Source organism: Marmota marmota, unplaced genomic scaffold, assembly GCF_001458135.2.
Source record: "Marmota marmota marmota unplaced genomic scaffold, marMar, whole genome shotgun sequence".
NCBI lineage: Eukaryota > Metazoa > Chordata > Mammalia > Rodentia > Sciuridae > Marmota > Marmota marmota.
The window spans coordinates 45,202,484-45,217,043 of NW_026000037.1; positions in this window are offsets into that span (position 1 = coordinate 45,202,484).

Here is a 14,560-nt window from a genome sequence, read left to right on the forward strand (position 1 = left end):
TCCGCCCCCTCTCCAATTGGGGTCACGCGGTCACCACGCTGGCGAGCCGCTGGGCCTGCTCCGGGCGCTGGCAACGGCCCGGCTCCTCCCCTCTGGCTCCACGACAAATTGAGGAGACTCGGGTGACTGTGCCTCACCCCCCCTACCAGGAGACCAACTGCTTATGTCACCGCTGGTATTGATGAAGTTCTCTCCTCCGCCGCTTTCTGCTGACATCAGATCTCTGCCATGTTGGTATCCTATGCGAATGGCAGCATTTCGTTCCCCTTGCCAGGCAACCAAAGCAACGGGTGAGTCCTGACCGGCCCTCAGCAGGACCCGGACCCACCATTTTTTTCTAATCAGCATCTTATGGACAAACATAGGTGAAATTCATGGTGGTATATTCATATATATACATAGGAAAGTTTGGTCAGATTCATTCCACTTTTCCTCCCTTTTCCCATTCATCCTCCTCCCTTCTCCCCGGCCCCAATTCCTTTTATCTACTCACTACTCTCTCTTCTATTTTCATTGAATCCCCCACTGCTTTTTATTTTCTCTTTTTCTTATTTTGGGATAGCTTCTGCATATTGGAGAAAATATTGGACCCTTGACTTTCTGGTCTGTCTTTTTGTTTTTTGAAGTTATTGTGAATGGAATGGTTTCCCTGGGAAATTTGCATTTTTCAAAAAGCAGCAGCCCATCTTGTTTGAAGACCCTTGCTCCAGAACCACTAGCTTAGCTCATCATGTCTAGTCCAGTAAGTCTCATGCATGACTCTTCACCCACATCCTGTTTTAATCTGTGGCTCTGTCTGTACTTTAAAAACAGAATAGAGGTATCACACACTGTGGTAAGGAAGTGACAACTGAGTTTTCAAATATAACTAGTTAGGATCAGTAACTTCCCCATTATTATCTTCTATGTTCTTCTTATATTTTTATTTAAAAAATACTTTAAAATTCATTTACATTATTTACAAATCACCAAAAAATGGTAGTGGCCATAGTAATTTTATAGCAATAGATTACATTACCTAGTCAGTTAATTTCTTTCTCGTTTTCTCTACCTGAAGCAGTGATAAGAGTTGGAGATATATTGACCCATCTACTCAATTCTGGACATTGTGAGACAAAGTAATTGCAGAATTGCATTCTCCAAAGAACGTAAAACTTTGACTTTTCTCCTCGGGGGCATTGTTGTTTGGAAAGTCAGATAAGACAAAAACATGGTCAGGAAAGGAAGCCCTCTCTTCAAATTGTTATTGAAAAGAAAAATGTGCACCCTCCATCTTCTATACTTTTTAATCTGAGTGTATACACTCATTAGTAATCAATTTGAAACACAACCAGAATGCTCTAAGACCACATTCACCAAATCAGCACCAATGTAAATACAAAGGCTTAGTTCAAACCCATGTGATTCGCTTAGATTAATCATTTTTAAAATTCCCTTTATTATGTGTCTGACTTAATGTCATAACATAATGAAGTGCTTTCCACTCTACAACCTGATAGTTTTATCTACAATAATGATCACTTGTATAACTCCTGTCTAATTAAGCATTTTTAGGGCTGAATAGTATTCCATTGTGTTTTTCTCTTATTTTTTTGACCCATTCATCCACAGATACTTGTTTTTTTCTGTATCTTGGATGTTGTGAACAGTGCTATAGTGAGCACAGGAGAGCATTCATCCCATTGACACACCGATTTCAATTCCTCTGGGTAGATACTCGTACTGAGATTGCTGAATCATATGGTAATTCTATTTTCAGTTTTTGGAGGATCCTCCATCTGTTTTCCAAAATGGCAATACTCATTTACAATATTGCCAGCAGTGTATTGGATTTCCTTTCTAAATCCTGCCAACACTTGTTATCTTTTGTCTTTTTCATAATAGCAGTCTAACAGGTGTGAGGTCATACTTCATTGTGGTTTTAATTTTCATTCTCTGGTGATTGGAGATATTAAACATTTTCTCATGTATCTTTTGGGAAATTGGTAAAATCTCTACTCAAGTCCTTTGCCCATTTTAAAATATGGTTATTTTCTTGTTATTTAGTGGTTTGAGTTCCTTATATATTTTGGATATTAGCCTTTTATATAATATATGATTTGTAAAGTTTTTTTTGATAAAATGTGGATTGTCTCTTTATTATTTATTTCCTTTGTCAAGAAGACGCTTTTTAGTTTAGTCTAATCTCATTTGTCTAGTTTCTTTTTCATTGCCCGTGCTTTTGGGGTCATATCCAAGAAATCTCCGGCCAGACCAATATCACGGTCCATCCATAAATGTCTCAATTTTTAAAGTGAGTTTCTTATATACATTACATAGGTGGATTTTGTGTTAGTGATTTATTCTGAAAATCCTTCTTTTTAAATGTATTCTAATTTGTTATTTATGACAGCAGAATGCATTTCAATTAATATTACATATATATAGCACAATTTTTTTTATCTCTGGTTGTACACAACATAGAGTCACACCATTCCTTCTATTAATTAATGCATTTAGACCATTTACATCCTAGGTGACCATTGGTACCACTGGATTAATATTTCCGATATTTTTTATTGTTTTCTATTCATTATCTTTGCTCATTTTTTTGACTTCCAATCTATTTCTGCCTTTTTTAGTTTAGTGGAACACGTTACGTGATTCCATTTTCCCTCTCAGCAAATCAGTTATTCTTCTTTCACTATTTTTAGGGATTACCCCAGAGTTTTCAATATATATTCATAGGTAATTCAAGTCCACGTTTAAATAACACTGCATGACTTCCCGGGTAGTGCAGATACCTTATAATAACAATAATCCTAATTCTTCCTTTCGATTCCTTCTACCATTGTTTTCATTCATTTCACATACACATGATTCAAATACGTTATTGCTTTTATATTTTGAACAAATATTATATGTTAAATCAATTAAACACTTAACCTCACTTATTCTTTTCCCTATATAGATCCAAAGTTTATACCTGTATCATTTCCCTTCTTTGGAAAGGACTACTTTTAAATTTCTTACAATATCGGTCAACTAGTAACAAGTTCACTCAACTATTGTTGGCCTGAGCAAGCCTTCATTTCTTCTGTACTTAGAAGGAAATTTTTATAAAATTCAGAATTCTGGGTTGGTAGGTTTTTCTCTATGAACACTTTAAATATTTTACTTTCCTCCACTGGTATAGTTTTTGTGGAGAATGCAGATGTGACCTTATCTTTAATATGGGTATTGTGTTTTGTTTTTCTGGTTGTTTTCACTTTTCTTTTTTTCTGAATGTTGATTTTCTGCATTTAAATATGACATGCCTCTGTGTAGCTTTCCAGATGTTTTTTCCTATTTGAGGCTCTCTTCACTTCCTGGATCTGTAGTTTTGTTTCTCACATTATTTCGGGGGTATTTCTCACATATTGTTGTTTCAATTACTGCTCCTGTGCCCTTCTTTCTTCTCCTTCCTCTTTCTTTTATAAATTAAAATTTTTGTAGTTGTCCCACAGGTCTATCCTGTTCTTTTTCATCTCTTTCTTTCTTTCTTCTTTTACTTTTTTCCTTTGCTTTTGAGAAGTTTCAAGTGTCATATACGCAGACACAGAAATTCTTTCCTCGACTGTGTTCTGTCTCTTCATAAGGTCATTAACGGCATCTTCATTTCTATTATAGTGTTTTGGGTATTTTTTTTTAATGGTGGTAAGAATGCTTAACATGAGACCTGCACTCTTAACACATTTTAAGTGTACATTATTGTGGGCTAAAATTACAACTTTGCATAGCAGATCTCTAGAGTGTATCATTTTACCTGAATGAGATTTTATATACATTGATTGGTAACCTTCTCTTTCCTCCTTTCCCCAGAACATGGCCACCACCCTTCTACTCTTTGAATCTCTGAATTTGATTATTTTCGAGGCCTCTTATAAGTGGAATCATGTAGCATTTTTCTGTGAATGGCTTACTTCACTGAACATAATATCCTCAAGATTCATCCATGTTGTCACATATTGCAGAAGTTTTTTTGTTTTTAATGTTACATGATATGCCACTTGTGGATGCGCCATGTTTTCTTTATCTATTCATCTGTCAGTGGACATTTAGGTTGTTTACGCATCTTGGCTATCGTGAATAGTGCTGCAGTGAATTTAGGAATGCTAAAATCTCTTCAAGATTCTGACTTCAGTTCTTTGACATGGAAAAATGTCATGCGTCATCCCGACTCGGCTGTGGCCCTCAACAGAACTGCTGGCTCAAATCACAGCTCTATTTTTTTAAAAATGTTTAGACCCTTCCATATTGGCTTCTGTAGTGGCTGCCATTTTCATTCTTACCAACAGTGAATAAAGAGTTCCAGTGTTTCCACATCCATGCCGGTACCTTTTCCTATTTGTTTTTATATGATAGTCACTATGACAGGTGTGAGGTGATGTTATGGTTTTGATTTACATTTCCTTGATGATTAGTGACATGGAGTATTTTTCATATACCTGTGGACAATCTGCATGATATCCTTAGATAAGTGCCTATTCCTAGTTGGAGGAATTTCTTATGTATTTTGTAGATCAACCCCTTAACTGAAATGTGGTTTGCAAATATTTTCACTCATCTTGTACCCTGCCTTTTCACTCTTCTGATTGCGTCCTTTGCTGTGCAGAAGCTTTTTAGTTTGTTGTAGGTTGTTATTCATGTTGTTTTGTTGTTCGCATTTAGTGTCACCGTATCCATGAAATCATTGCCAAGGGAACTGTCATGACGCTTTTCTCCTGTTCTACTAGTTTCATAGTTTCAGACTTACTGTTAAGTTTCTAATCCATTTTGATTTGATTTTGTCTCTCTGTGTGTGTTATAAGCATCCAATTTCATCCTTTCACATGTGTTTATCCGGTTCTTCCCATTTGTTGAAGAGATTGTTCTTCCCCATTGTGTATTCTTGGCACCCTGGTTGAAGATCATTTGGCTATATATTTGTGAATTTATTTCTGGGCTCTCTAATCTGTTCACTGGTCTATATGTCTGTCTTTATGCCAGTACCACATTGTTTGGATCCCTCTAGCTGCGTAACATATATGCTAAAGGCAGAAGGTGTGACGTCTCCAGCTTTGTTTTTCTTTCTCAAGATTGATTTGACTATTCATAGACTTTTCTCATTCCATATGAATTTTAGAATATTTTCTGCATGTATAAAAAATGCCATTGGGGTTTTGATCACACTTGCATTAAATCTGTAAACTGCTTTGTGTATTACAGATATTTTAACATTATTAAGTCTTCCCACACTTAAGTATGGTATGTCTTTCCATTGGTTTGTATCTTCTTTAATTTTTTTATGAGTATCTTGTAGTTTTCAGTAAATATGTCTTCCATTTTCATAATCAAGTTTATTTCTATATATTTTATTATTCTCCATGCTATTATAAATGGGATTGTTTTCCTAAATTTCCTCTTCACATAATTCATTTAATTTATAAAAGCTCAAATGAGTTTATATGCAAATTTAGTATCCTACAACTTCACTGGATTTTTATTAGTTCTAACAATTAGTATAAAACCTTTAGGATCTGTGTGTTTGTATTTATATATTTTTTTCATGTTGTCTGCAACAGGAACTGCCATGGCCTGCAAAGCTGAACCCTAAAAACTGGTGAGGGGTAATGGGGTACTAAGGAAGATACACAAACACTTATAGAGAGAAAGCTGGGGACCAGGTGAGACACTTATCTCTGATGGAGAGATCAGCACATTTATTATATAGGGTCTCACAATCACGAAGTTAAAACTATAGGGGCATTATTTGTGCACTAAAAGTTACAGAACTAGAAACATTTTTGTAGCTATTCTACTGTTAAAATACTACTAATGTCCTGTTATTATTCTGCTACACGCAGGAAGTCCATTGTCCAGCGTTTCTGCAATGCAGACAGGCTTGAGGATTGCAGTGCTTGTAAGATATTGTGGTTATCTTGTTATGCTCAGAGTTCTGTATCTCTGGTAGCTGGTGTCTGAGGTCAAGATTAAGAATATTAACTGTGAAATTTTTATATATGACCTTTATTATATTGAGGTAATTTCCTCCTAGGTTTGTTGAGAGTTTCTTATAAAGGTGTTGAATTCTGTTACATACCTTATTTCTGTCTCTTTTAAGATGAACATGTGGTTTTGATCCTTTATTCTGTTATAACATATTAATTGATTTCATATTTTGAGTTAATCTTGCATTCCAGGGGTAAATCCCACTTGCTTGTGGTATATGATCCATTTGATGTTCTGTTGAATTCCTTCCTCTATTAAATGTGGGTTTGGTCCCAAGCATTTCTTTTTATTTTTTCTTACAATTTCCATCTCTCTGGTTACTTGCCCTTCTATTCTTACATGCTGTGTACTTATCCCTTTAGCCCTTAGAATGTTAATCATAGTTGTTACACATTCCCAATCTGATAATTTCAGAATCCCTGCTATATCTGATTCTACTTCTGATGCTTATTGTCTCCACAAACCATGCTTTTACTCTTTTACTTTGCCTTGTAATTTTTTTTTCATTGCCCAAAATGATGTACTAGGCAAAAGGAATTGCTATAAATGAGCCTTTTGTAATGTGGTGATGAGGTGCAAGTGTAGGGAGTATTCTGTAGTTTTAGGATCAGGTCTCAATGTTAGTGAGCTTGTGCCTTTGTACTGTGGACTTCATAAGTATTTCTCAGTCCCACTCCCTTAGGTGGGACAGGATGACTAGAGTGAGTTGAAGTTGATATTTCCTTTTCCCCAATTTAGTTAGGCTCCCAAAGAAAACCAATAAGTTAGATCTGGTAAAATAGTTTCTGCTAAGGGCAGAAAGAAGGAGAAGAGAATACTCTTGGCTTATTTCAAAATAGTTACTATCCCCACCCCTAAAGCACCTAAATTTACTGTGAGACCCTGGCAGCAAAACTTAAGAGAAATGTGCAGTCCCCCCATAACTGTGACCCCTAAAGTTTTTTAACTCTCAGATTGTCCCTTGTGAACCTCCAGCAATTTGTCAATTACTGTTCGGGTTTTCCTATCTTGGTATTACTTCTCATGGAGGTTCCCCCATGGGGACTTGCTTCAGTAACAAGACTCTCTGCATCTCCTGACTCTCCCCAATGCAGGGGAGAGTCGTCTGCCCTGTGACCTCACTTCTTTGATGAGTCTAAGAAGAGTTGTTGGTTTTATGGTTTGTTTGGTTTTTGACTTGTTAGGATAGAATAGTAGCTCTCAAATCTCTTATGTTGCAGACCGGAAACCACAACTCGGCCCATGTTTTCAAAATAAAAGCTTGTTTATATATTTTTAAAATCTTCTCAATTGAAACTTTAATGTTTTATTATTCTGGTGCAGTTTCTGTTCCTTCTTTTTATTGTCTTCAATGAACTCAAGTGTGTTTATTTTTAGTTCCCTTCATCTTTAAAACAGTTTTCTTCTTACAGAAAAAGTGTAAAGATAGCACGTCATTCCTATATACTTTGTACTCAGTTTCCCCTACTATTAACATCTTGTCACAATTAGTGCACCAATATAGATGCATTCACTAAAGCTCACTATTTTTCAGAATTCCTTTTTAGCTAATGTCCTTTCTGTTCCCAAATGCCATTCAAGGTCACACATTACACCTAGTCACCATGTCTCAGGCTTTTTTAAGCTGTGACAGATTTTCAGAATCACTTGTTTTTAATGACATTCACAGTTTTGAGAAGTACTAGTTGGTATTTTATAAGTGTCTCTTGGTTTCGTTTGTGTGATGTTTAACTCATGATCAAACTTGGGTTATGGTTTGGGGCAGGAGTACCCCTGAGGCAAAATGCTGGTCTTACTTACAAAGCATTCAGGGTACCTATCATCAACACGACGTTTCTCTACTGATGTTAATATTTCCACCTGACTGAAGTACTTTTTTTCTGTACTCTGCTCTTTAGGAAGAAGTCACCATGCTCAGCTCATATTTAAGGATGGAGAGTTAAGTTCCACTTTCTTTAGGGTGGAGTATCTATATAAATAATTTGAAATTCTTCTGCACAGGAGATTTATCTTAACATTCATTTATTGTTTATTGAATTATTTATTCCTATCTATGTGGACTTGTGAATGGATATTTATTTTATTCTGGATTAAAATCCAATACTATTTTATTTTTATGTTTTTATCACTGCATCTTACATATACATAATAGTGTGGTTCACTGTGACATACTTAAAAGCGTACACGACAAAATTTTCTCCGATATATTTATTCCTCAGTACTTCCCTTTTCCCCCTTCTCCTTTCTTCCTCACTGACCTTTTTCTATTCTTCCTTTTATTTATCATACATGTTTTTTTTCCCCTTGGTGCACTGTAAATTTTACATAAAAGTGGAATTTATTGTGATCTAGTCACCCATGCATATAGCATAATTTGGTTGATTTTATTCCCCTGTTTTTTCCCCACTCTTCATTTCCCCCTTGGTCCCCTATCTCTGTTCTACTGATTTCTCTTCTTTTTTTGTGAGCATACTACAGAGATGTATGCATCCCAATGTTTGTCGCAGTGCAACTCACAATAGCCAAGATGAAATCAGCCTAGGTGCATGCACATCAACAGATGAATGGATAAAGAAAATATTGTATATATACACAATGGAATTTCACTTGGCCAAAAAGAAGAAAAAAATTATGGCATTTGTTGATGAATGGATAGAACTGGAGAACATCTGCTAAGTGAAATAAACCAGAGTCAAAAGGTTAGAGGTAAACTTTTTTTCTCTCATATATGAAATCTAGAAAAAAAAGAGGGAGTCTTGTGGTAATACTATTCTATTTTTGCTCAAACTATTTCATCTTTGACCTTTGGGTCTCTTCCGGTGACTTCTGCATCTCTTTGACATTCCCATATTTATGAATTTTAAAAACATTTCTTACTACATAATGCTGCTGAATATTGTACAGTTCCTGCCTCAATCCTGGAATAAGCCACTTCTCAATGGAATCCTAGTTTCTTTTTATCAGAAAATAGTATTATAAACCAAGACTTATGAATGAATAGTGTTTATTGCAACTAAGGTGTCATTGCTTCTTGGCCCTCTCAGCTGACAGGGTAAAGAAGTATCTGTGTATATTAACCCATATATATGCCCATACCTAGAAATGTTTCTATATTTAATCATCTGTATTATTAGAAAGATAATATGTAATACATAGTTATGTCTTCAACTCTAATCCATTACCACATGGGTCGTTCTAGCCTTCTCCCTAGTAAATTCTAATCCAACAGTGATGAATCTTACTCCCATCATCATCCACTTATTTATTAATTCTTCATAGCAATAGCAGACTTGTTAACCAGGATGCCCAAGGGAAGCAAATTTTTTGAACTGCGTAGAAAGTTTATGTATAATTTCTTTATGTTTAGTTTTAAAGACTCAAGTAACTTAAAAAATAACTTGGGTCAGCACCTTTTTCTTCCACCCTCTTCGGTGGGTTATTTCATATTGTACTACAGTTAGTTTGTTTTGTTTCATTTTACATTTTATCTTGGGATTGCCAGCCTCCTATGTGGGTTTTGCTAATTTGCATGCAATAAGGATAACTCCTTATTTTACAAAAATTCTATGGATTTTGATAAATGCAGAGCCATGTACCCACAATTCTAATATCACACAGCATATTTTAACCTTGCCATAAAATTTGATAGTGCTCCACCTCTTTTACCCTCTTCATGGCCTGCCCTGATTCCCTTAACCCGGAAAAGCCCCTGCTGCCTTCAGTGTTGTCATAAGTAGTCTCTTTTTAAAGGTCATATAACTAGAAACACAGAGTATGTACACTTTCAGACTAGCTTCTTTCACTTAGCAACCTGTATTTAAGATTTATCCTGTCCTTTAGTGGCTTGAAAATAGCTGAATAGTACTCCTTTGCATGGTATACCATGGTTTATTCATATTTTCTGGCAATCTGTGGCTTGCCTTTTGACTCTCTACAGTACTTCTACAAAGCAGAAGTTTGTCATTTTAATAAATTCCAATCTATCAATTTTTTCTTTCTGGAATTATCATTTTGATGAATCAAAACAAAACAAAACAAAAAACCTGGGAATCAATCTAAAAAAAGAGGTGAAAGATCCCTAAAATGAAAATGACAGAACACTAAAGAATGGAAAGATCTCCCATGTTCTTAGATAGGCAGAATTAATTGTCAAAATAGCCATACTACCAAAATGCTATACAGATTTAATGCAATTACTATTAAAATTCCAATGACATTCTTCATAGATATATAAGAAGCAGTCATGAAATTCATTTGGAAAAATTAGAGGCCCAGAATAGCCAAAGCAATCCTTAGCAAGAAGAGTGAAGCAGGAGATATCACAGTACCAAACCTTAAATTATTCTACACAGCTACAGTAACAAAATGGAATGGTATCGGCACAAAAACAGACATGAAGACCAATGGAAGAGAACAGAAGACATGAAGACACACCCCCATAAATACAGTTATCTCACACTAGACAAAGGCACATAAACATACATTAGCAGAAAGATAGCCTCTTCAACAAATGGTCCTGGGAAAACTGGAAATCCATATGTAGAATGAAATTGAACTCCTTTCTCTCACCCTGCACAAAACTCACATCAAAGTGCATCAAGGACCAAGACATTAGACCAGAGACCCTGTGACTATTAGAAGAATAGTTATACCCAATTATTGATCATGTCACTTAGGAACTGACTTCCTCAATAAGACTCCCAAAGCATATAAAATCAAGAATCAATAAATGGAATTTTATTAAACTAAAAAGATTCTTCACAGCAAAGGAAACAATTAAGCATATGAAGAGAGAGCCTACAGAATTGGAGAAAGTTTTTACCATCTGCACCTCAGATAGAGCATAATCTCTAGGCTATACAAAGAACTCAAAAATCTTACCACCAAAAATAATAATGATGATGATGATGATGATGATGATGATGATGATGATAACAGTAAAAACCACCCAATCAATAAATAGGCAAAGGAACTCAACAAGTACTTTAGAGAAGAAGAAATACAAATGGTCAAAATATATATGAAAAAAAATGTTCAACATCTCTGGCAATTAAAGAAATGCAAACTAAAACTACACTGAGATTCCATCTCAATCCAGTCAGAATGACAATTATCAAGAATACAAGTAACAATAAAAGTTAGCAAGGATATTGGGGAAAAGATTCACTCACTCGTACATTGCTGGTAGGACTGCAAATTGGTACAACCACTCTGGAAAGCAGTATAGCGATTCCTCAGAAAACTTGGAATGGCAATATCATTTGACCCAGATATCCTACTCCTTGATTTATACCCAAAGGACTTAAATTCAGCATACTAGAGTGACACAGAACATCAATGTTTATAGCAGCCCAGTTTACAATAGCCAAGCTCTGGAACCAACTTAGGTGCCCTTCAGTGGATGAATGGATAAAGAAAATGTTAATATATACACAATGGAATATTAGTCAGCCATAAAGAAGAATGAAATTATGTCATTTGTCAGTGAATTGATGCAACTGGAGAATATCATGCTAAGTGAAATAAGCCAGTCCCCAAAAAGCAAAAGCTGAATGTTCTCGATATGTGGAGGCTAACCCCCAACAAGGGAGGGTGTGTGTGGGGAAAGAATAGAAGTCCATTGGATTAGCCAAAGGGGAATGAAGGGAAAGAAAGGGGGAGGGGAATAGAAAAGACAGTAGAATTAATCTGACATAATTTTCCTATCCCTGTATATGGATTCAAAACCAGGGTAACTCCACATCATGTACAACCACAAGAATAGGATCCTAATTAGAGTGAGTTATACTCCATGTATGTACAATATGTCAAAATATACCCTACTATCATCCATATCTAAAAAGAACATTAAAAAAAAGAAAGTAGAGTTGATATCACACTCCAAAATCAAAAAGGGTCATTCACCATAAAATAGAATAAAGAACAAAAAGATTAAAAAATAAACATTTTGGGGGTGCAGAAAAGTCAAAAATATTGTAAATGTTTGAAAATAGGAAAAGGTTTACTATGCAAGCATTATGCAACAGAGTTGGAGTGGCTGTACCCAGATCAGACAAATTTGACCTTAAGACAAAACTTGGCATTAGAGATAAGAACATTTCTAAAATATAAAAATGCTAACCCATCAGGAAGACATGCCTACTGGAGTCATGTAAGAACCTAATGAGAGAGCTCCAAAATATATAAGGGGAAATCAGAAAGAATCAAAGAGTGAAATAGACAATTTAACAATAATCACTAAGAACTTTAATATCCCACTTTCAATAATAGATAGAATAGGCAGAAGATCAACAAAAAAAAAAATAAGACTTTAAAAACTGTAAATACATCTATTAAATGAGCTATAGAACATTGGCCTAAGATTATTTCTCTACTTTGAGTTGCAATATCACAAACTGCAACCTAGCTCAGAGTATAAGCAAGGTGAAACCTGATCTGGGTGTCAGCCCATCTCAAACAGCCAGGCATCAGCCATAGGAGGTGACCAATAGAACAAACCACGCCCAAATGCTTCATCATGTCATGCCCGGATAAGGCAGCTGTCTAGCTAGAGCTAATTTAATGATTCCTCTACTTTGCTTTCAAGATGGACTCATAAAATGCAAATTAAACCTTATAGAAAAATTGGTATTGGAGAAATAGAACATTTTCTATGGATAAAAATGTTAACCCGTCTACTTGGTATCCCTGTTTGGCTCATGAAAGCTCATTGCTTGCACCATTGAGCTGAGCTGTCTGAACTGCTTCTGACTCTGAGTGTTGTTGCCCTTGTCATGAATTATTCTTTGCTCAAATTATGCTTTGATAAATAAATAAATAAGAGAAATAAGCTATAGTGTTTTTCTCAAGTTTGTTCTTTTTCTCCAGTATTTTGTTGTCTGTTTTAGGTATTTTATCTTACTTTTCCACATACATTTTAGAATCATTTTATTGATGTCTTCACAGTAACTTGCTGGTATTTGAATGGGATGACACTGACACTGTAGATTAAGTTGAAAATAAATGACAACTTAAAACAAGTTAAGTCTTCCAATCCAGGAACACAGCGTCTCTGTTTAGATTTTTAATATTTCTTTCATTAGAGCTTTATAGTTTCCCACATAGATATCTCATACATATTTTGTTAGATTATAGCTAAGCATTTCATTTTTGGTACTATTGTAAAAATAATATTGTTTTTAAATTTCAAATACCAACCATCAACTACTCATGTATAGGAAAGCGCTGACTTTTGCCTATTGACCTGGTATCTTCTGACCTTGCTATCTTCACTTATTGGTTCCAGAATTTTTTGTTGTATTGGTGATTCTTTGGGACTTTCCCCACAAACCATATGTCATCTACAAATAAAGTTTTTTTTCTTTCTTCCTGATTTGTTCACCTTTTATTTTCTTTCCTTGTCTTATCACATTAGCCAAGATTTTCAGAACCACATTGAACAGAAGTAGTAAGAGAAGATGTCTTTGCTTTGTTCCTGACTACAGAGAAAACATTCAGTTTCCTACTATTATGATCTCAACTGCAGGTATTTGTAGGTGTTCTTTATCAAGTTGAGGTAATTTTCCTCTTCTAAGATATATATTTTATATTCTTTCAAACTGTATTTTCCCCTTAAGTTTCAGTATTCTATGAGTGATGTTCCTGGTATTTGCCCATGATTGATCATTTCCTTTTATGCTCTGTAATCTCATGACTTTTTTGTTTCTGTGTAAGTATAAACTATTCTGTGCTCACAAAGATGCACCTATTACTGAGTTTGAATAATTGTATACCTTGAGTGGAATTTGAAAGCAAGTAACTAGTTCAATCTTTAATATTTCCTTTAAAAATCTCTTATTATCCATGGACCTAGGAGACAAAGTTGAGAGGCCAGTAATAGACCTGGATTCGGTTTTTTGGCTAGCTACAGAATCTTAAGTTCTTCAATACAAAATTTATTTAATGCTACCTTATTTTATTTAAAAATTAAGATTGTAAAATTCACCATTTATTTTTACTAAAAGTGTTTAAAGAAAGTTCAACACCTTTTTATTACCAAGTCTGTGAACTCCTTGAATGGTATTGCAAACGAACGTTAAGGTGGTGCCCTAACTCTGCCTCCTGATATTCACACTTTTTTCTAAATCCTGCTTCTTCAGGGTAGGGACTGGGACTTGCTTCTAGCAAACAGGCTATGGCACATTTGATAGGATGTGACTCCTTGATTATGTTTGGTTATACAGCAAAGACAACGGGATGCCACTCAAATGATTGTATTACACTATATGGCAAAGTGAGGAGAAGTCACTTCAGTGATTATGTTACATTAAATGGCAAAGAATATGGATTTTATCCTTGTGATTACATTGTTTGAAGACTCTTGTTTTGCTGGAAGCCTCTCTCTCTTTTGCCGGCTTAAAAAAAAAGTAAGCTATCATGAATCTTTCAGCCTTAGGAAGTTATTCAGATAACAACCTGAGGGAGCTTAAACGTGTGGCTTTCCCCAGTTGAGCTTGAGAGTGGGAGCTCATCTCCTGATCCACAGAAACTTAACGGTAATAGATACAAGCTA